Source organism: Puma concolor, chromosome E4 (genome assembly GCF_028749965.1).
Source record: "Puma concolor isolate L17-30 chromosome E4, mPumCon1.1.hap2, whole genome shotgun sequence".
NCBI lineage: Eukaryota > Metazoa > Chordata > Mammalia > Carnivora > Felidae > Puma > Puma concolor.
This window is the reverse complement of record NC_141683.1, coordinates 70,150,900-70,174,618: the sequence shown is the minus strand read 5'-3', so window position 1 is coordinate 70,174,618 and position 23,719 is coordinate 70,150,900. Positions and strand designations below refer to the sequence as shown.

Here is a 23,719-nt window from a genome sequence, read left to right as displayed (position 1 = left end):
TTCCATAAAATGACCATTATAGTTGTGATTAGCATATTATTTATAAATAGGTAATTATAATGATATTATGGAAGTACTTAAACATTTTGCTTTCTTGAGTGGTTAAAATATTTTTCTTTCAATATTTTTGCACTGTTTAATTTGTTAGTAAACCCTTTTGTGGAAGTTATTCAAAAGTCCTTTTAGTAAGTTATCCTCTCTGGACTGTCATAAAGTCTGCATTCATTGAGCAATATAGAATCGTTGATTCAGTGTGAACAGACTAGACATTGTCCAGCTCAAGCAGTTCCTTATTTAGAGGAGGAAACACATCCAAGTAGTGATGTAACTTCTCAGGGTCCTGTAGGTGCTTCACGTCGGAACTGCAGCTAGAGCCTGGGGGCTGCGGTTCCCTGTCCCGTGTGCCTTTCTTGTAAACCCTAGACCTCTAACTACCAGGTGACCTAAGCTAGTGTCTTGACGTGCAACTTACCTGGGCGGTGCATTGGATGTGTCAGAATATGAGACGTTGAGGGGCAGCCGTCTAACACGTAAAAGTGGTTTAGCAAAGCAGCTTTTCTCTCCCTGCTCGTGCTCACGGTGTGTGTCTGTCGCAGAGGGTTGATGGGAGGGAGCCTACGGGGAAAGGGTCGGGGGTCGGCGGACACTTGAGGAGGGGGACGTACCCATCAAGAGAAGGGCGAGCGAAAAGTGCGGGGCATAAAGGAGGCTGCGTCCACACCGAGCAGTTCCGCGGGCCTTAGAGAGATGGCGTGAGCTCTGCGTCTGCAGACGAAAGGCATCACCGGCACGGCAGTGAGTATGTGCGGTGCAGAGCAGTATGTGTCATGTTCCCAAAAATGAGAGAGGACCCTGCTTATGTGTGTTATACGTTACATGGAACACGTCTCTACGTATGAGGAATGTGGGCTTACAGGCACACATAGAACACGTACGCGTGGGTTGTGTGTGAGATGTTTCTATAGGTGATGTGAACGAGCCCGGAGGGGTAGTCAGGCTGTGAGCACTGGTTGTCTCGGGGAGTGGGATTTGGAAACATTGTTAACGGTTTCTTTGTTTATGGTTATGTTGCTTACTTCATTACGAGAAGCATCTATTACTTTTGCTATTCACAATACCTAACAAATACAAATTAAAATCAGCCGATAGCATTGGTGTATTTATGATGCTTTAAAATACGGGATATTTCATGAATTTGTATGCCGTCTGTATGCAGGGGCCATGGAATCTTTTCTGTGTTGTCCCAAGTTTAGCGTATGAACTGCTGGAGCAAAGTTGTTGTTGGTAGTGGGTTTTTGGTTTGTTTTTTTTTTTTTAATCGAAGTCAGCTAGTGCACTTTCCCATTGAAGAAATACCCAGATTACCTGACTCCTGACTGGCTGACTTGGATGGTTTCTAATGCATTAAAATTCTTCAGTAACAGCATATTCAGAAAGGAACATCGTGAGGATAATTTTCAGATGTGCTTTCCCCTACGATCAAAGTTTCCAAATGCTTCTATTCTTGATTCTAAGCATTTTCATCTTATTTTACTTCATAATCTGTTGTATTTAGCAATAAGCTGATTACTATAGTATATTTACTAATGAAAGATGAATATTGTTTCCATGTGAAACCAAGGCTAATAAATTCTAACACCCATGATTCAATTAAGACTCAAACCTTCCTTTTGTCAAGAAACGAATTGCGTGATGGAATTGCAATTTTTATTTAGAAAGAGAACAAAATAAACTGTTTGCATTTTCCAGATTTCCTTAAATTCTAAGACCCTGAGTCTTCAACACCTCATGTAAGTGCAGATACCCTTGTAATTTTCCAACACCAGGGACGCCTCAGGTCCTAAGATGTTTTTTTTAAATCACAGTTACTAATAAAAGAAAAATATTTTTGAATGTAAATATTTTCTGGACGTTTGTTAGTCATAGGTTTTATGTAGTACTAACAAAGCCATTATTGACATAAAACTTAAAAACTAGGCAATTTTAAAACTCCCGAGAAAAATACCAGCAACAATTTGAGTGTATTTGGGACAGAGAAAACAAAATACTAATGCTTTTCTTGGCTGAGGTCTGTGTGCTATCATCAGTTGGTCTCGTGGCAGACTTTCATTTTTTCATTAAAGCAGCACAAAATTAGTATCTTAGAAGACCACGAGAGTGTAACCAAGACCTGATTCAAGCAAGCATGTCAACAGGGGTTCTTTCTCTCCAAGGAGCTAGTAAAGCCTGTGGAAACTGTGACCGGCTGATCTAGAAGCTCATAACTTTGAGGGTTAGTTGATTTTGGCTATAAAAGAACCAAATAAATTACACAGGGTGGAACAACTACAGAGAAAAACACAGAGGTCTCATCTTCTCCTTGGTCTTTGTACCTTTTGAGATGCAAGTAACTAAATTCACACAGTAGCTTTTCAGATGAAGTTGTTACAAGAGCCCTTCATCCCGCTGCTGCCCGCGGTGAACACAGCTCTGAGTGAGGGCTCGACCGTCACCAGGCCAGAGGAAACCACCACTGTGGTTTCCTGGTTTTGTGGAGGGTGCGGTGGAAATAGAAAGGTGGGGAGAGAATCCTGGGCTTTTTATGGGGTGGGCTGCTGGGGCATTTATTTAGCTTTGGGCCTTGCACTCATGGAGGGCCTTAAACTTACCTTTTTTGCATGATCTCCAACTAAGGGTGTCTGTGTAGATGTATTTTTTTTTTGTCTCTGTGTTGAAAATATTAAAATATAGAATATACGTTACTCTGAGTCTCTTTTGACGCCCCCACCCCCTCCATATCCGTGGAGCCTAAAAACACTATGAGTTTCGTGTGGCTTCTTAAAGGGCCAAAGACTATTTAAGCAGGAAATAGCATCAGAAAACAGTTGTTAGATGCTTGTTATTGTGAATTAAAATGAAGGGCTCTTGATGTTGCATTTTAAGATACGTTCATGATGCTGAAGTTGCCTGGAAGAAAAAAAATATGTGAACATAGCCAGGAGAATTCTGAAAAGGAAAGTCACCTGTCCGTCTGATGTGGTCTGTCAGAGAGCAGAAGGGGATAATGACCTCTTAGGTAGTCGTGAGAATGAAAAGGTATTTTTTACTTAAAATTCTTAGGATAGTGTCTGAAACAGAAGAAACGTTTAATAAATTTCCTGGTTTAGATACTTGCTTTATTTCATAAACCTTTGTCACTTGCTCCGTGTCTGTGGGGAGGTCGATCGGTGATGATGGGGCAAGAGTGGAGTAGATAATGTGATGTAGATGTTTCATCTTTAATAGAGTCAAAGTCAAGCAGGTTCCCGCACGTTGGTGAGTAGTTTTGCACACGGACCCTTCTTGCCGGCGATCTCACTTCTTAGTAGTGCAAGTGTTGGGGCCGCCGACTCCCCACACAGTCGGAAGTTTGTGTATAACTTGTGACAACAAAAAACTTAACTACTAATAGTTGACTGGAAGCCTTACCAGTAACTTGTCAATTAACACATATTTTGTATATGTGTTGTATACTATACTCTTACAATAAAGTAAGCTAGAGAGAAGAAACCATGAGAAAATCGTAAGGAACAGGAAATATCCTCACGGTGCTGCCCCGTAAGGCACCTGTGTATCGGACCCGTGCAGTTCAGACCCGTGTCGGTCAAGGTCAGCTGTACGCTGGAGAATCGTCTCCGCGTGTTGAGGAGACAGACGCAAGGAAGTCCACTAGGGCGCGGTCGTAGTTGTAAAACACCAAAACTCCTAACTGTCTAGCAGAGCTGTGTGTGAGCTAGGTCTCAGAAGCAGCAGCCAGCGGACGTTTTGGACCGGCGCACGTGATGGGACGGCACTTACAGGAGGTCTGAGGGAGTGCAGAACAGCTCACCCGTTGTGTATGGACGCACGTGGAGGCCTGGCGTAAGACGTGCTTGGAAATGAAAACCCTGGTTCAGGAGAGCGGTCACCTCTTCGGAGCAAAGAAAGGGAATGGGGTCCCAGTCTGTTCTGTTCCGCAGGGGAACCCACTGCCTGTAATAGTTCATGAAGAAAAACGGGCAGGAAGACAACATTCAGACATTTTCATAAAGCTGGGAGGCGAGGGCAGGGCCACTCGCCGTGTTAGTCTCTCTCTCCTTGCTTTGAAACGTTTCCCATGCACACAAATGAGGTAAGTATGTGGAGATCCTGTAAAAGCAGGAGAGGGAGAGAGAGTGTGGCCTCTGGAGGCTGAGACGCTGGTGTTTCCTCTCTGTGCTGGTGGCTTTACCTCTCCGAGCTCGTGACCGCGTCTGTAAAATAGGGGCGGGGCGCCTCGATGACTCCGTCGCTTAAGCGTCTCACTCTTGGTTTTGGCCCAGGTCATGATCTCACGGTTCATGACTTTGAGCCCCAGGTCGGACTCCGTGCTGACAGCACAGAGCCTGCTTGGGATTCTGTCTCCCTGTCGCTCCCCGCCCCCGCCCCTCCACCCTCAAAATAAATACGTAAACACTAAAAAAGATTAAATAGGGGTAGTAATATCTCTATGACACTTTGTTAGGAATTAAGAGCTTACCTAAAGTGCCTTTTATAGCTGTTGGTGCAGAAGTTCCAAGAGCTGGGAATAAATACTGTCTGAGCAACAGCGGACGTTGTCCGTGCCCTCACATAACTTGAGAGTCTAGTGGGGGAGACAGAGGGTCAGCTGTCAGACACGTGTAAGTGACACCTGTAATCTGTGTCTTAAGGACAAGTGCAAGGCACCGTGATTCCCTTCTTCCCTGAGACATGCCTGAGGGCTGGGCTTTGAAGAAAAAGCAGGAGCTCAGTGCAGAAGACGGGGTAGAGGGGTCCAGCCCGAAGGAACAGCCCGGAAGTGCTGCAGGAGGGCGCCAGGCCAGTAGGAGTTCCCGAGAGGAGGCCGAGGAGGCCGGGGGTGGAGTGGAAGTCCCAGGGGAAGGGCCGGTGCCCAACAGGACTGAAGACCAGGCACGGCCGTGTCTGCAGCTCTCCGAACGCTCCGCCGGGTAACTTGGGGTGTGAGGAGGGCAGTCAGTGGAGGACACTGGTAGACTGGAGTCCCTTAACATCAGGGTGAGCAGAAGAAGCTCTGGGAGGACGGTTCGGAAGCAGCTGTAAACATGGGACGTTGTTAGGAAGTCCTACAAATTGGTAGCTGGGTGGCCCAGAAGAGTCCGTTTAGGTCGTTGCTTCAAACGAGACGAGAATTGAGAGGCAGAAGCTGCATCCACAAACCAGTGGGTTGTCTTTCTCATCATCCACGTGATCGGAAAAGAGTTCTGGTCCTCTCTTAGTGCTTTTTGCCAGTAGCTGTTCACCTTGAAGGTCACCATCTTTAAACACAGTAAGAGCGCTTTGCTGCATAGATTCTTCAGTTTACGCTGTTCTGCAGACACGAAGTTAAAGCCTAAAATGGATAGTGAAAAATACCAAGGAACTTAACAGTATTTTGAATGGATTCCTTTAGGTATAACCACCGTTGCCAAAATAACCAGTGATAGGCCCACCCGTTCTCACCGCCAGACGAAATGTTTAATCCATCAATGTTTTAAGTGTTTTCCACACATTAATGAGTTAAACGGACACCTGTTGAGGGTTTACTAGTCTGCCCAAAGCTCCACGCCGTGCGTCCCGTGGTGGGTGATCAGTAAATGACTTTGTTGGTGCGGTGGACCTGCTCCCCTTGGTTTCTGAGGCATTTCAGGGGTCTCTTCCAGCAACGAAGGGGCGGCCAGAAATAGAGCAGAAGGAGAGAAGGTGGGGGCCTGGGCTTCAGACACTGGTTAGTAAAAGATGTAAATCTCATTCCTCATCGGTCCCATTTCAAGGGTGCTAAGGAACCAACTCAGTCTGAAAACCAGGGGGAAAGGAAAGAACCAAGGACTTCAAGTGTAAGTTAAAAAAAAGACAAAACAACAACCAGAGAAGTACAGAGAGCAACATTTTTAAATAAACGTTTACCATAAAATTCTGTTATGGGAATGGACCTTTGTATAACTGGTTCCCTGTTGATGGAGAATTTGTTTGTTTTCTCCTTCTCTTCCTCCTCCTCCTTGAATCCACAGACGGCACTTGTTTCTGTTATTTTGATGAACTTTAGGTTAGTCACAGGGTAAACTGTGGCAATGGGACTTCTGGGTTAGAAGGTATTTTTAAAGGTGTAGTAAAGATATTAATAAACCCCACCGTGTTGTCCTCTGGAAAGGCCACCCCACCTTGTCACCCCACACACCTTTATATAAATATAAATAAAAATATCTCTTTGTCTTTTTTTTTTAATGTTTATATTTATTTTTGAGACAGAGACAGAGCATGAGTGGGGGAGGGGCAGATTGAGAGGAAGACACAGAAACTGAAGCAGGCTCCAGGCTGTCAGCACAGAGCCCGACGCAGGGCTTGAACTCGTCAACCGTGAGATCGTGACCTGAGCCGAAGTCGGACACTCATCCAACTGAGCCACCCAGGCGCCCCAGGGGTGTTGCAGTCTTAAAGCTAGCCTAGTGAAAGTTGAAGCAGCATCTGAGTGCTGTGATCTGAATGTAATTTAGTTTTGAGTAAATTAATTTGTATTATTTCTTTTTTAACTTCATATTTTTTGGCTAATGCTTTTTATTCATTTCTAATCAGGAGTCTTTAAATTTAATGCTTTGGTTGGTCCAAGGTGCACTGGGCTTCCGTCCATACTTATGGACATGTGGCTTCACAAGGAGGCACAGTGGGTGTTACAGGAAGGTCTCGGGCAGGAGCTGGCTATATGGTGTGCCCCGATCTTCTCAGCACAGAAACCCCAGAGGAGAGATGGGGTTTATAATGAGCACTACAGCACGTTACGGGTGAAGCGTTTTTTTGTTTTTTGTTTTTTTTTTTAATTTTTTTTTTTCAACGTTTATTTATTTTTTTGGGACAGAGAGAGACAGAGCATGAACGGGGGAGGGGCAGAGAGAGAGAGGGAGACACAGAATCGGAAACAGGCTCCAGGCTCTGAGCCATCAGCCCAGAGCCTGACGCGGGGCTCAAACTCACGGACTGCGAGATCGTGACCTGGCTGAAGTCGGACGCTTAACCGACTGCGCCACCCAGGCGCCCCCGGGTGAAGCGTTTTTGTAGACTCTACAGTCATGTGGAAATACGACGTTACACTTCTTATAAGTTTACTTACTTTTGAAAGCAAAACCTTTAATTAAATGTTTTTTTAAAAACTTGTTTTTTCCTTTTCCTAAATTTTTTTTTTAACGTTTATTTGTTTTTGAGACAGAGAGAGACAGAGCATGAACAAGGGAGGGTCAGAGAGAGAGGGAGACACAGAATCTGAAACAGGCTCCAGGCTCTGAGCTGTCAGCACAGAGCCCGACGCGGGGCTTGAACTCACAGGGTGTGAGATCATGACCTGAGCTGAAGTTGGACGCTCAACCGACTGAGCCACCCAGGTGCCCCTAAAAAAATTTTTTTAATGTTTATTCATTTTTTTTTTTTTTTTGAGAGAGAGAGTGAGACAAAGTGTAAGTGGGGGAGGGTTGAGAGAGAGGGAGACACAGCATCCGAAGCAGGCTCCGGGCTCTGAGCTGTCAGCACAGAACCCGACGCAGGGCTCGAACTCACAAACCGCGAGATCATGACCTGAGCCGAAGTCAGACTCTTAACTGACTGAGCCACCCAGGTGCCCCTGGAATAGATTTTTGAGTGAGCACCTTCATAAATGCTTATGTGTGTTTGTGTATTCAACATGTGCACATGGAATGCGAATGTTTGGCCAAATTAAAACATTTAAGAAGGCAGTTAACTCGGTTCGTGGGTTCGAGCCCCACGTCGGGCTCTGTGCTGACAGCTCGGAGCCTGGAGCCTGCTTTGGATTCTGTGTCTCCCTCTCTCTCTGCCCCTCCCCCACTCACGTGCTGTCTCTGTCTCTCAAAAATAAAATAAACATTAAAAAAAATGAGAAAAAAAAAAGAAGGCAGTTAAAAAGGAAATTTTGACAGGTGCCTGGCTGGCCCTGTCAGCAGAGCATGGGACTCTTGATCGCGGGGTTGTGAGTTCAAGTGCCACATTGTGTATAGAGATTGCTTAAATATAAAATCTTAAAAGAAGAAAAAAGAAATTTTGAGGTGAGGGCTTTAACTATTAGCATTTAGAAAAACCGCAAATACATTCTTTTCTATAGAATTAGAATCTTGGCAAATCTTTGAAGGAGCTTTGCTACGTGAACATACGAGGAACCTGTCTGATTTCTTTCTGAGACTGATGTGGAGAAGTTTCGGCATTTCTTAATGTTTCCCATTATGATCTCTTTACCATATGTGTTCATGTTGTGAGATAAAAAACTTGTACATTGCAAATCACATAAGATTGCAAATAAATATTACAACGTTATTTTCCTCATCTTTTACGACTTAGCCTCTAAATTTAATTCCTCCTTGCAGGCATGTGAATTTTCCTTTACTAATAGATGGCTATTCCAGTCACCTGCACCACAAAGGAGCTTTTTCTCTCTCTAGTGTCGTATCCTGGGAACGGCAGGAATTTGGAAGAACCCTGCAACAGAGGCAGAAGGAGCAGATTTGAGTTTCGTGGGGTTTTGTCTTGCCTGCATTACATTTAAAAATATCTTTGTCCAGAGAGGGAAGAAGAAATACTGCAGATTTGCAGGTTAATGTAACGGGACTAAAGTCTTCTCTTTGTAACTTTGTGAATGGAGAAGAATATTCTCTGTATGTTTCCTTTCTTCTAGTTTTAAAACTTCCTAAATATTTCACTTCTAGGCCGTTTCCCACTTCTCTGATTTGGTTTTGCGTGGAATTTGAGAACAGAGAAGACATTTTGTGGAATCATATAAACTTATCTTCCTGTGAGCAGTCACACCTGCCGCAAACAAACGATGCCACAACTGAGAGCGTGTTAGACGCCAGCGTAGGGTATCTGTAAATATTCAGAAGTTCATACATGGGGAGAAGTTAAAAATGTTATTAGAGAAGAGGAAAAGGATACACTTTTCACAAGACTTTTTCAGAAAGAATGTTGAGGTCTGTCACATGTAAAGACTTCAGTAAGACTATGATTGGACCAGCCTTTAGGAAAGGTCTGTGTATCCGTATAGCAAAAAGACTTGTGGGATAGTGCCATGAAGTAAAGAAAGGCGAGTTAAAATAGGACAGGAGAGTAATTTCATGTTGTTTTCTGAAGAAGATAAGGCCCGGTACTTGTTAGGTTGAGGGGTGCAGAGCGCAGCTTGATCGTGTAATTCTAAAAGTACACTTGTAAACGTACCTTAAGTACATTCCTACCCTCCGACCCGGTTGTTCGAAGCATAAACATTTATGATAAGAAAATAATTTAAGAGACTTAAATACAGTTGCAGCAGAAACCAAGGGTGTACATACGTACAGAGCTTTTTATAGAAACGTTACATTTTCCAGAATAAAGACCCTGTGTTCGTGGCACAGAGATGGACGATCACCAGAGTCCCGTGCCGTGGCTGGTCAGCCGTACGCGTGCACGGGTCTGTTAATTGTGCACGGGTAGTTGTACATCTGCTTGCGAGGGGCAGTCAAGGCTCCGGAAACGTGCGCCCTGGAGGGTTTCGGTTCTGTGTTCACACAAGGAGACTGGGCAGTCTGCTGGTTTCACTTACAAGTCGGCAGACACAGAGTACGTGAATGGCACAGCCGTGGAGGCAGTCCCACTTTGTGTGGAGAGGGGGGACTCTGACCGTGGGGGAAGCCTCCAGGGTGGAGCTCTGTGAAAGCGGGGACCCGTCCTGCCTTGCGCATCTCGGCGTTGCCGTCGAGGACCTGCTCTCAGCAAATGATCAGTGTTTCGTCTGGTACGCTTTTCTCTAAATTCTGGTTGCTTATTCGGGCTTCTAAACCCCTGTTAGGTGACTGCATCAGAATCACTCGAGCCCAATTCTGGGGCGCCTGGGTGGCTCAGTCGGTTAAGCGTCCGATTTCGGCTCAGGTCACGATCTCGCGGTCCCTGAGTTCGAGCCCCGCGTCGGGCTCTGCGCTGACAGCTCAGAGCCTGGAGCCTGGAGCGTGCTTCAGATTCTGTGTCTCCCTCTCTCTCTGCTCCTCCCCCGCTCACGCTCTGTCTGTCTCTCAAAAATAAATAAGCATTAAAAAAAAATTTTTTTTTAAATAACAACTTCCTAGGTCTCCGTTCCCTGGAATTCTTATTCCTTCGTGTGGGCCTTTATTTCTCCAAGTTTTTATTTCAAAATAATTTTAAACCTTCAGAAAACTCAGAGAGTTCCCCTTGACTCTTCACCCAGCTTTTCTTCCTGTAACCCGATGAGACTGTAGCCCAACTGCTAAAACGAGGAAACGAACATTATCGCGAAACTACTAACTGATGTGTGAGCCTTGTTTGAATTCTGCCGGTTTTCCCATTTATATCCTTTCTGTGGCCCAGGATCTGATCTGGGATCCCACGCTGCACTCAATGGTCTTGCTCTCCTGGTCTCTCGGAACATGTGCTCATAGCTCTTCAGTTTCTTTCTTCTGCAACCTTGGTAGTTTTGAAGAGCGAGCTTTAGTTTCTTGGTCAGTGTCCCTCAATTTGGGCACGTGTGGTGTTTTCTCATGACCGTATTGAGCTTATGCCACAGGAGAGAGCTGTGCGCGTGTCAGCGCATCACATCAGGGGGTGTGTGATGTCAGTGAGTCTTGTTACCGATGGTACCGACTTTGATTACTTAGTTAATGTTTCTGCACAGCGTTTTTACTCTGTAAAGTAACTCTTTTTCCCTTTGTTATTCAGCATCTCGCGAGGAGATCTTTGCAAATACCCTGTTTCTCAACAAAAATTACCTGAGGCGGAAGGACCATAGTAACACTTGCTGCATTCAGGAGCATCAGTGATTCGGCTTTCAGATACCCTGCTTTTCTCATCGGGGTTGGGACTCTTCCGTGCAACAGGCGTCACTATGGAATCGGCTTGATTTTCTATTTTTGCTGCTCCGTCTACTTTCAGTAGTTGGGAAGCCACTGTGAGAACTGCCCCTTTCCCTCACTTACTTGTTTCTATTCCTGTGTCCCCGTGAGTGTTTGTTGTGCGGGTTTCCGTCCGTCACCGTCACTTGCTCACTTTCCTGCTGCATTCGCTGCAGCCTTGGCCGTCAGGAGCTCCTCTGAGTTAGCTTCTGTCTTCTTTCCATATTTCCTTAAAAAAATTGTTTTTAGCATTTATTTATTTATTTCTGAAGCAGAGAGAGACAGAGCATGAACGGGGGAGGGGCAGAGAGAGAGAGGGAGACACGGAATCGGAAGCAGGCTCCAGGCTCCGAGCTGTCAGCGCAGAGCCCGACACGGGACTCGAAGCCACGAATTGCAAGATCATGACCTGAGCCGAAGTCGGACGCTCAACCGACCGAGCCACCCAGGCGCCCCTCCACATTTCCTTTGTTTTCTAGCACGTACGTGCTTTGAATCATCACAAGATCTCCCAGTCTCCAGGCTCGTCTCAGTTTTACGTGCAATGGCTCTCAAGTTCCAAGGGTCCCGGGCTTCTTTTACCAGAAGGTGGTGTTAGAAACCAAGGTCGGGGGCTGAACGTGCTCCTTGCTGCTGGGGTGTTAGCGCTTGGAGGCCCTTGGCGTGCACAGGGCTAGTAAGCACACATGCGTGTGCCAGCACGTCTGCGTGCACACATCTGTTTCTGTGCCTGTTGAGATACACGTACCTCTCTCTGTATATTTACACACACGCACAACCGTGAATTTGTGAGTTCTTATCTCTGACTCGGATCCAGTAGGACCCGTTTCTTCCTAACTTTCCCCCTTCTCTTACTTGTGACCCTTTTCTCCGGCAGCGAGAAACTTGGCTCCCACTGTCTGCAATATATTTTACTTGTTCACACCGTGTGTACACAAAGAGCAGTGACTCTACCTGGAGGCAGTTTTGTCCCCAGGGGGCCATTTGGCAATGTATAGAGACATTTTCAGTCTTCACAATTCAGGTGGGGGAGTCTAATGGCGTCTAGTGAGTAGGGGACCGCCTGCACGCGCAAGACAGGACGAAGAATGAAACGGACCACAGTGCCAGCAGTGCCGATGTTGAGAAACCTTGAATGTCCAGTAGTTTCGGAATGGTCGTTTACCCCTGTGAAAAATAAATTTACTGGGGCGCCTGGGGGACTCCGTTGGTTAAGCTTCTTTCTGACTGTTGGTTTCGGCTCAGGTCATGATCTCACGGTTCGTGAGTTTCAGCCACACGTGGGGCTCTGTGTTGACAGTGCAGAGCTTACTTGGGATTCTCTCTCTCTCCCTCTCCCTCCCTCCCTCCCTCCCTTTCTCTCTCTCTCTCTGCCTTTCCCTGCTCATGTGCATGCTTTCTCTCTCCCTCTCAAAACAAAAACACAAAAAACAAACAAAAAAAAACATAAAAATGAATATACTAAGTAGCATATAATATTTGTGTAGTTATTTTTTTCTTTAGTCTTACAGCATTTATTCAAAACAGTGTCATCCAGAGTTTACTTGGGTTTGTTCCTTCCCCCACTTCCTTTAGTATGGTTGTTACTCACTTAGGATACAGTTAGGGTCACGGTTACTGTTTGTACTCAGTTGGGGTTTGACTGATTGAATATGTGAAACGTCACGGTTCTAAAAGAGCAGTACACAAAGATCCGCTCTCAAGGTGGGAATCTGTTTTCACAAGGTCCCCAGATGATTCCAATACTCACCTGTTCAGAACCGACGGTGTAGCTTATGGGCTTTGAAGTCAGACCTGAATTTAAACCTAGTCTCTTACCAGGTATGTAATGTCGGGTAGGTCCCTTTCCACCTCTGAGCCTGTACTTCCAAGGGTTGTTGTGACGATATGAAAACATTCATGCAGTGCTCGTCACAATGCCTGCACACGGCACCCAGGTGAGAGCTGATCTCGTTCTTCCACGTATCCATTTAACAAGCAAGTTGTGTTGCTGCTGTGTCCTGAGGCCCCATACTGCTTCCTCATGAGGCCGAATAACGAAGACGCTGTTCGTGCCTTTGAGCAGTTCACCTTCTAGGGAGGTTCTTGGCAGTTTTGCAGAAGATACAATGGCCATTTCTTACATTGATGTGCGATATAAGAGACTAGGATAGTAATAAATCATGATTTTATGGAAGCTTGTCCCTAGAAAGCCTCACTGGTGCAGACTGTGTGTGCGCTTGTCTGGTGAGCTATCGTGGTAAGAACAATCTAGAGACACAGGTAGTATGTGTCTCAGACTCTGTCAGATAGAAGACAATCCAGGCTTCTAAGGATGTCTAGATACCAGGCCATTTGAGTGAAGTTGAATTCTGTAGTGAGTGTCTGTAGTCCGATGTTTAGTGTTCTTAGATACCAGGCATTAAAGTGATTTTTTAATGAGTGCTTTTCAATTTCATTATGTGTACAGATCATCTGGGGATTTAGTTAAAAAGCAGAATCAGAGTCGGTAGATGTGGACGGGGGCCTGGGAATCTGCACTTATACCAAGCTCCCAGCAGATGTAGTTGGCCGTGGGTCCCAGCAGATGTAGTTGGCCGTTGAGTTATGAGAGTTATTACACGACTTTGAAATTGTATTTTCTGGCTTTCGGTCCTAGTTCTTGTACTTACTAGACAGGCGCCTGTTAGGAGTGGTTAATTTCACTCTGCATGTTGTATGATGTTATTAGCTATCGAACTCAACACATGTAACAATTAACATTTTAAATTAACAACGTGAAGACAAGCCTCCAACAACTAATTGGTAGAATCGACAGACGAGTGTCATAATTTGGTGTTGCAGCTAAGGATGTCCTTCCATTTGATCTACATTTTATCTGTGAGACTCCCCCCCCCTTCCCCCCGCCCCCATTGTGACAGCCACTGACATGGATACCTAAATAAACGAAAATTAGGACCAGAGTTTTGGTTTTTTTTGTTGTTGTTGTTGTTTTGTTTTGTTTTTTTAAGTAAGCTCTACGCCCAACGTGGGGCTTGAACTCACGACCTGACAGCAAGAATTGCCCGCTCTACTGACTGAGCCGGCCAGGTGCCCCAGGACCAGAAGTTTTAAAAAATATATACGTATGTTAACACTGCTCTCGCTATATTCATGTATAAATAATAAATAAAAAATGTTTTAGTGGAACGGTTTTTGAACTACCAATAAATGAAAGAGAATAATGTATTATTTACATTATCCTGTTAAATTTTCTGATTTGTTTTTTCTTAATTAATTTTTTGGTATAGAAGTACATTTCTGTAATTTATATTGTAAATCGAGGGTATGTGCTCAAGGGTACTTTACCCATAAAGGGTGGAAGAAGAAAGTTTAGATTTCACTGCTATGGAGCAGCGAAAAAATGGCTTTCTTTTGAAAAAACATTGAGGGCAGATGTTAATGGTTTGCCACTCGGACTAAACGAAGCTCTCCTTAGGGTGTTTGCAGGGTATCTGACACTGAGAGACTGTGATTCCCTTGATGTAGTGTAGCTGGAATTGGGGGCCCTTCACTTGGAAGTAAATGTTTGTGGTGACACAGCGTCCCTCCCCTCCCTGAAGCAGAGGGCAAGGGACCCTAGAATTGAGGTGACCGGCTAGTCTGTTACATTAACTAAGTGGAGTTGACCTAGTCCCGGTTCATGAGGGTTCTAAGGGTCTTCGGAAGAAAGCAGTTGTTATAGGTGAGTGTACATGGATTAGCCTGCCTGCTTGGAGCCCCGCTTTTCTCGGTCTTTGAGCCCGAGTGCCCAGACTTTGCGCTCCGTGGCACCTTTGACACTCTTAAAATTGGTGGAGGATCTCAAGGAACTTCTGTTTATATGAGTTACAGCCATCAGTCATTAACCACAGCAGGAATTAAAACAGAATTTTAAAATATTCATTAATTCATTAAAAAGATAAAACTATTGCATGTCAACATAAATAACATATTTCATGAAAAGTAACTGTATTTCCCAAAAGAAAAATTAGAAGAGTGGCATTATTGTACGTTGTTTACAAATCTCTTTAATGTCTGGTTCACTAGAAGACAGTGGATTTTTCTCTCTGCTTTTACACTCATTCCACTCCCTCTGTCACAATATGGCGCATCGTGTAGCCTCTGGAAAGCTCTGTTGGACACTCATGACCCATGAAGAGGGGACCGACATCACGTAGATCTGACCTTGCCGGCACCCTGGAGGGGCCTGTGGGAACCCAGGGTTTCCCTTCATCCTGGGCTAAGGAGGGAGTTGCTGTGGCTGTTTGTGGCCAGCACAGGGCCAGGGGCTGGGTCTGCCTCTCTGGAGAGGCTCGGCGGGGAGCTTGGCGGGGGCTCGGCTAGGGGTGCCTTCCGGGTGCCCCGTGTCCTGTTTCAGTCTCCCGGGCCGTTACAGGTCTCAGATCAAGCTTCGTGGCGCTCTGATAGCCCACAAGCCGCCTGGGTGTGTATCTGCTGAGTCCAGTAAACTCTTCTGGACGAACCTATTCCAGGTTCACTGAGAAATCAATTAAATGGATAGAATTTGCTCAGTTTCTAGTTTTTCTCTTATAAATTATTCGTATCTGTTCTTTTTGTTAGTCAACATTAGCTGGAAAGACAAATGAAAGTTTTATTATTAATGCAAGACCTTGAAATGATCATACAAAATTGATACACTTGTTTGTTGTTGTGATATATAGGCCCTTGGTTGAGTTTTGTTAAATATATATATATACACGGTAATATCTTCTGCAATGAAATTACTCCTAATATGTTGCAGAATTAAATATATCCCGTTTTATGCCACGTCACGTGGAGTCTGCCTGGTATTTCATAGAGTACCGTGATGTTCTGGTGTTCTGCCCAGTGAAGAGGTTTGTAAACCCTGCAGAGGGCGACCGGGGAGGCGCTGTTTAGGCCTGAGCTGCTGCGTGTGATGTAGCACCCGGAGCCCCCGCCATCGCGGCCTTGGGGACACGGGGCAGAGACTCGGTGATCCCTCCCCAGCCCGCTGATGGGGCTGACACTCAGGCTCCTCCCGTGTCTCTCCTCCATGGTTTCCTGATGCTGATGGCAGACGGGGCGGGGGCAGGGACCCTGAGTATTGGGTGCCGGGAGACGGGGAGCCCAGCGGCGGGGACAGCTGCCACAGCTGACCGTTAGCACTTGTTTCGTTGGCTGACGATTCAGGCCCCGGCGCGTTCAGGAAATGTGTGCGGACCTACCGTGGGCTTTAGAATCACGTCGAAGAAATCGACACACTAAAGCTGGTGTTTTGAGGAAGCTGCACCGACTGTGAGAAGACCGTGTTTGCATCTCCCTGGTAAATAAAACCTGCCTTTCTTCCTCCGGGAGGATTAACTAGCCAGGAGGCTGCTCTTTGAAGCTGCTGGACTTGCACAGGCCCGGCCGGCAGCCCAGAGGTGGAGGAAGCCGGTGTACTTTGATGTCAGAGCTGATTTCAGACCATCTTAGGTTGCGTTTTCTTTGAAGCACCGTGATTCTAGGCGACCTCTGCGCACGTAGGGCCAATCAGTTGACCTAGAAAAGCCTAGAAAGAAAAGGCCTTTGCCGAAGAAAGGGAGTTGAAAATAGCTACAGGTTATTTGAGATATCATGTTTACTTAAAGAGTTTTGAGAGAGATTATTTGGAGTTAATCTGGTTTCCCTAAAAGCACGAGGTTAGTTGTTCAGAATGATTTCTTGTGGGAAGTTACGATTGGTTGTGGTGCGTCCCTTGGAATTCTCTGGGCTCTGGCAGATCCGACTTGCAGATATTTCTGGGAGGGGCCTGTTTAGGGTTGGGTGCACAACTGCATAAACACGGAGTGTTTTAAATAAAGGGTCTTGAGTCGGAAGAAATAAACACAGAGGCTGAAGGTTCAGTTCAGAGATACGGAGTTACCAGGTTTCTTTTCCCTGATGTCAAGTTAATGGGAAATTGGAAACCGAGAGCTGGTTTGTGTTCCCCTCCTACACCTTAAAACGTTGCTTGTCAGGACAGGCACATTTTTAAAACACTTGTTTGAACACCTGAATTGTAAGCTTTATTTTCCTGCCAGCTGGTCACCCTTCTGAATGGTTGTTCTGATAACACAGCATCTGGACACTCCTCAACCAGTTGGGACTAAAAGAAGCTGGTCAAAGTGTTTTCTTCTCCCTTTGCTCTTACGTCCGCAGGCCTGGGTACTTTCTGGTTTCAGGCATGATCGTTTCTTAAACTAAGTATTTATAAATATCACACTGCTTTTTTTAAAAAAACTTTAGGGGCGTCTAGGTGGCTCAGTCGGTTGACTGTCCGACTTCAGCTCAGGTCATGATCTCACCACTTGTGGGTTCAAGCCCCGTGTCGGGCTCTGTGCTGTCAGCTCAGAGCCTGGAGCCTGCTTCGGATTCTGTGTCTCCCTCTCTCTCTGTCCCTCCCCTGCTCATGCTCTGTCTCTGTCTCAAAAAAAAAAAAAAAAATTAATTAATAAAAACATTTAAAAAAATTTAAAAAACAAAAAAAACACTTTAATCTTTTTTTTTTAATTTATTTAAACTAAAAACAACAACTACGTTTCTCCTACCCTCTACTCCCTCTCCCCACCCCGCCACCCCTGGCCCCTACCAATCTATTCTGTGTACCTTTGAGCTTGGGGTGTCTGTTTTAGATTCTACAATAAGAGACATCATACGGTGTTTCTGTTTCTCTGTCTGACTTATTTCAGTTAGCATAACGCCCTCACAGCCCATCCATGTTGTTGCAGATCACAAGGTTTCATACTTTTTTATGGCTGAGTAATATTCCATATTACATGTACACACACACACACACACACGCACGCACGCCAGATCTCTATCCAGTCGTCTGTCAGTGGACACGTGGGCGGTCGTAAATAGTGCTACAGTGAACAAGGGGTGGGGGGGGGGGCAGATATCTTTTCAAGTTAGCCTTCTCATTTTCTTCAGATGAGTACCCAGAAGTGGGATTGCTGGGTCATAGGGTAGTTCTGTTGTTAACTTTCTGAGGACCCTCCACACTGTTTTCCAGAGCGGCCGCGCCCGTGTGCATTCCCACCAGCGGTGCACGGGGGGTCCCCTTTCTCCGCAGCCTCGCCAGCACCTGTTGTTTCCCGGGTTGTTGATCTTGGCCATCCTGGCGGGCGTGAGGTGGTATCTATCTCATCGTGGCTTTGATTGGCGTCTCCCTCGTGATGAGTGACGTTGAGCATCTTTTCGTGTGTCTGTTGCCATCTGTGTGTCCTGTGTGGAAACATGGCTATTCGGCTTGTCTGCCCATTTTAAAACCACGTTTTTTTTTTCTGTTTAATTGTGTGCGTTCTTTCCATATTTTGAATATTAGGCCCTTAGCAGATGCATGGTTTGCAAATATGTTTTCCCACTCAGTAGGCTGCCTTTTCATTTTGTGGATGGTTCCCTTTGCTTTATTACTTAAAAACACCACGTTGCTCTTGTGTTTAATGTTTTCATGCTCAAAATAATGATGTCTCTGAGGATGGAAACAGAGCATTTTCCTAACTTAGCAGGTGGGAGTGGGGCTCAGAGGTCACAGTAGGGGAGGAGTGACCCTGCTCTGGCCCTTCTTCAGCCACTGCTCCTGCTTCCGCAGGGACTCTCCGGGGGGCTGGGCTGCTTGGTCTTTGAAAGGTCGGTTATGGAACTCACAGCTGTGGGAGGGGAGGGTCAGCAAAGTGGGTCCGAGTGGGTCCGGTCTGCCTGAGGGTCAGCAGCAAGCCGGCTTTTCATACCTGTCGTTTCATTCGAGACCATCCCCAGTAAAGGCTCCGCTTTCTGGACTGACCCCAGGCAGCGACCCGCTGCGAAGAGACGCGTGCGCAGCGGAGGGAGGCCGCCGGCAGTGTCTGCTTTAGGGTGAGCCTCACACGTGACGTGCCGGCCACTACGTCGTGTGAGCGAGACGGAGCCATTGTCTCCGTGGACGTTGCACCGTATGCACACGTGTGTGGAACACACCGTCTTCTCAAGAGTGCACGGTGTCTTTCTTGAGAGACAGAGCGGGGGAGGGGCAGAGAGAGAGGGAGACACCGAATCCGAAGCAGCTCCAGGCTCCGAGCTGTCAGTGCAGAGCCGGACGCGGGGCTGGAACCCACGAACTGTGAGATCGTGACCTGAGCCAAAGTCAGCCAGCTGAGCCACCCAGGCTCCCCTAAAAAGGTTTTTCTTAATGTTGCCAGCGTTACCTCAGCAATATGTAATATTCAAAGGAAGACAGTTTTCACTGTTGACAATCTTGAAAAAAAATTCTAAACCTCTATTTTGCTGTTTCAGAGCAGAAACCTTAAGGAACAAACTATTGAGAAGTTTTGTACCTGCGAATCTAAATCATTTTGAAATCAGTCATAACTGAGAGCTGTGCATTTTGAGTTCTTTTGTTGAGAAGAACTCTTTTTTTTTTTTTAATTTTTTAATGTTTATTTTTGAGAGAGAGAGAGAGCTCAAGCAGGGGAGGGGCAGAGAGAGAGAGAGAAAGGGAGACACAGAATCCGAAGCAGGCTCCAGGCTCCGAGCTGTCAGCACTTGACTCGTGATCTCCGAGATCATGACCTGAGCCGAAGTCGGGCACTTAACCGACTGAACCAACCAGGTCCCCTGTTGGCAAATCTTCTTAAATATTAAATATCAGCTGGAAAACAGAAGTAAATGATGAATAGTGTATTATTACTAAAAGAGATTTCCTTTAGTATGTAGAAGATTACAATCTGCAGACTTTTACCATTTTTAACTGATTATAGCTTCCTTATAAGGAACTGCCCATCATTGTTAAACAGGCTCATTTATTCAGCCTATGTAATTGTCCACTTCGTTCTTCGTGACCGACTTTTTGTTACATTTTGCGCTGGAGACACAATCAGAAGTGAGTGGAACACACATCTCTTACTGTTTATCACCTGTTCATTTAACAGATAATTCTTGAACACCAGCCGTGCACCTGGCACTGTTCTGCAGGCTGGGGTCGTGGTCCGTGGAGGAAGAAGCAGTCAGTAAATAATGGGTGCTTAAGCTAATTCCAGAGAGGGATCAGTGCTTCACAGATGGGGAGGGCTAATCTGTTAGATCTTTTAGGCTGCTCTGCGTTATAGAAGATGCTAGTACGACTAATCACACACATAAATATGATAAATGCCGAGCAGGAAAAGTAGAGTCCTGTGAGACTATGTAAGTGAGGAGGTGGGGACTAGTCCATTCCAGGGAGACGGGAGAGATTCCTGGGGGAGGTCACATTTGAGCTCGGATTTGAATGTTGGCTAGGTGTGCTGGTCTCCAGGGGCCGCCATATCAAGGCCACAGACCGGGTGGCGTAAACAATACGGAATTATTGCCTTACAGTCTGGAGACTGTAAGTCTGGGATGAGGGTCCTCTTCTCCAGCTTCTAGTGATTTGCTGGCAGTCCTTAGGGTTTCTGGCTTGTACACTCGTCACCCTGTCTCCACCTTCATCCTTACACGGGCATTCTCCCTGTGCGTGTTCTGTGTCCAAGCTTCCCCTTTTATAAGGATACCAGTCGTATGACCTCATCCTGAGAAATTACTCTGTTTTGGCCCTGTTTCCAAATGAAGTCACATTCTGGGGTGTTGCGGGCTAGGGCTTCAGTATATACATTTGGGGGACACGGTTTAAACCAACCACAACACCAGGAGTTTGCAGAATGAAGAGGGAGGGGAAACATCTTTGTCAGGAAGCAAGGACAGCACGTGAGGGTCTTGTGTTGGAAAGAAGTGTGGCTCACTTAAGTACGGACTGGGGAGCACATGCAGTGAGGTGGCCCCAGAACATTCTGAAGGTGGGACAGGTATGGAGGCCACGTGGGCCCGGAGCATGGCCTGAGGGAAAATTTCCAGGTGGCAACATCCAGTAGACAGAAGTTTGTGCGTGTCGATCAGGAGAGAGGCTGAGGCTCCGGAGAAGGACCTGGGCTCAGGGCGTTCGGGGTCAGACTTGGCTAAGCTCACTCAGGAACAGTGTTTCCGACGGGAGGGCTGGGATGGCACGTGAGGAGAGCCCATGTGAGGAAGGTGTCGGAACAAGAAGCCCACGAAATGGCAGAGAGCGACATGAGGTAGAAACACCTGGTTGCAGGGGCGTCTGACGCTTGGTTTTGGCTCAGGTCACGATCTCATGGTTTGTGGGTTCGACGCACATCGGACTCTCTGCCGACAGCGCGGATCCTGCTTGTGATTCTCCCTCCCTCTCTCTCTCTCTCTCTCTCTCTCTCAAATAAATACTTAAACTTAAAAAAAAAAGAAATACCTGGATGGAACGCTGCTCAGAAAACCGAGTTCGAGGTGTGCCGGGAAGGAGGGACTGGCCGGTGGGGTCAGAATGCCAGGCGGAGGTCGAGTCGGGCAGCTGAGAAGAGATTTGAGGTCAAAGACCCGCCCGTGTAGGAGGTGAGTGGAAACCAGGCTTTTGTGTGTTGGGGACGGAAGAGAAGATGGCGAGGCGGAAGGAGTACAAGTGAGTGTGTGTGTAAAGTGCACATTTGCACACTTGCACAGAGAAATATTGAGGCCTGGGGGCGGGGGGCGGGGGGCGGGGTGGGGGGCAGGGGCACGGACCCGCGAGGCCAGACGGTGCTGTGGGAAGGCGAGCAGATGGGTGGTGCTGGGAGGTGGAGACGCGGAACAGAGGCGGTCGTCGCTTCCCGCTTCCCCGGGTGGAGAAATCGGGAGAACCGACAACACTCTCACCCTCCCGCCGGCGGGTTAGCAGCCGCGCCGAGGCGCCGGTGCCACGGGTCCCGCTGACCGCAGGCCCCGAACCGGAGCAGGAAACGTGGGCCCCGGCGGCGCGCCAGGGGTGCGTTCCCGGGACGCGGACGGGAGCGCGCAGCGAGCGGGGCGCGTGGTTGTGCGGCTGGGGCGCGCGTTCCCGCGTGTGGTCAGCCTCGGCTGTTGTCGGCGGAGCAAACACGGGTAACAAGCGCGCTCGCGTAGTGGACTTGGCCTGAGTCCAGTGAGGGGGGTTCCAGGAGAGAACAAATGTTCGCAGCCAAGTGCGTTCGCAGGCGGACAGTCTGGACGTGCCATTCTCTCTCTAGCAGATTCAAACGTTACGTTATTGGAACACCACCTGAGTGTGCATGCTGCGGGTTTCCAGGGCTTGGCACTTGCTAAGGCTCCGATTACTGTGACTTGATTACTGCAAATGTTCTCGGGGAACAGATGCAGGAAGGTGTGCGTGTGGCTGTGAACACTCCGACGGGGCATGGAATCCGATCTACAGAGTCAGTTAGCAAAGCGAGGTCGACCTTACCGGCAAGGCCACAACCAGGGCAAGCAGACAAAATAATTTCACTGTTAAAAAAGGAAACGGATGTGGAATTTAAGAAACAAAACAAGTGAACAAAAAAAAAAAAAAAAAGGTAATCCAAGAAACTGTCTTTTGTTTTGTTTATTTTTGAGAGAGAGAGCACACGAGCAGGGGAGAGGCAGGGAGAGAGGGAGATACAGAATCCGAAGCAGGCTCCAGACTCCGAGCTGTCGGCACAGAGCCCAACGCGGGCTCGAACTCTCAGACCAGGAGATCATGACCTGAGCCGAAGTCGGACGCTTAACCGACGGAGCCACCCAGGCGCCCCAGAAACAGACTCTTAACTATAGAGAACACACTGCTGGTCACCACAGGGGAGGGGGTGGGGGGACGGGAATGAAGGCGTGCACCTGTTGTGATGAGCACAGGTTGACGTGTGGACGTGTTGGATCACTGTGTGGTACGTCCAAAACTAGTATTACACCGTATGTCAGCTACCTGACATTTTAAGAAAACAAAAAAGGAAACGGGTTTAAATGAAGTAAAATGTACCCAAATGCCCAACTCAGAGATTACACCATGTGTGCAAAATGAAGGGAATGTTTCTATATCTGGATCATTTGTCATGAAACAAAGGTCAAGACCGTCACGGTTTTGTGTATTTTGAAATTTTCATTAAAAAAAAATGACTTGAAAAAATGGGCACCTGGGTGGCTCATGAGGTCAGTTAAGCTCAGGTCATGATCTCACGGTTTGTGAGCTGACAGCTCAAGCCTGGAGCCTGCTTCTGCTTCTGTGTTTCCCCTCTCTCTGCCCCTCCCCCACTGGCACTCTGGATTGTGACGGGCCAGGCGTGCTATGGTTGGAGACGGCCGACCACGGAGGAGCCTGAGGGAGCGCGGTCCAGTTGAAGGCCAGGGGAAGCACTTCGGGGAAATTGTGAAAGGGTTAATGATGAGCGTTCACAGAGTGAGTCCCCTTGGCTTAGATGATTATTTTAAAAGTAAGTGATCATTTTTAAACACTGAAATACACACTCTTGCCATTTTTCTCAGTCTGTTACTATCCCTTTTTGAAAGGCTACATGAGCACCAGCAGTAGCCCTGGTTCTGACTCCTTAGGCCAAGACGGAGGAAATCATGTGCAGTTCGCCTCTTTAAAAGAGCACGACTGATGGAGACAAACAGATAAATAGAATAGAATACAGAGTCCAGAAATAGATCCACACACATATATGGCCAGCTGATTTTTCAACAAAAGCGCCAGAGTCATTCCATGGAGAAAGATTAGTCTTTTCAGCCTCTTGCGATGCTGGACTAAGTGGATCTCTTGGGGGGTGGGGGGTGGGTTGGACAACCCTTGACCTCTGCCTCACAGCAAATACCAACGTTTTTTGAAAGTAGATCATAGACCTAAATGTTATAAAACCTAAAACCAAAACTTACAGAACGAAACAGTCTTTGTGAACTTAAAGTAGGCAAAGATTTTTATCTTAGTCCATTCAAGCTTCTGTAACAAAGCAGGGCAGATTGGGGTGGCTTATCAACAGATTTTCTCACCGTCCTGGAAGCTGGAA

The 23,719-nt window shown here is 46.8% G+C and overlaps 1 protein-coding gene and 1 non-coding gene across 7 annotated transcripts in view; one reads left to right on the top strand and one right to left on the bottom strand.

The window, feature by feature from the left end:
- Positions 1–23,719, top strand: part of DISP1 (dispatched RND transporter family member 1) — a 186,809-nt gene that overhangs the window by 74,752 nt on the left and 88,338 nt on the right. For 2 of the 6 annotated variants that reach the window (XM_086693277.1, XM_086693276.1), the window contains one exon: positions 21,136–21,281. The exons of the other annotated variants lie outside the window; for them this stretch is intronic. The gene's annotated coding sequence lies outside the window, so the exon portion shown is untranslated. The remainder of the gene's footprint in view (positions 1–21,135; positions 21,282–23,719) is intronic. 6 annotated transcript variants of the gene reach the window in all.
- Positions 1,172–1,278, bottom strand: LOC112863229 (U6 spliceosomal RNA). Its single transcript, XR_003223886.1, has one exon. It is a non-coding gene; the product is annotated as a U6 spliceosomal RNA (small nuclear RNA).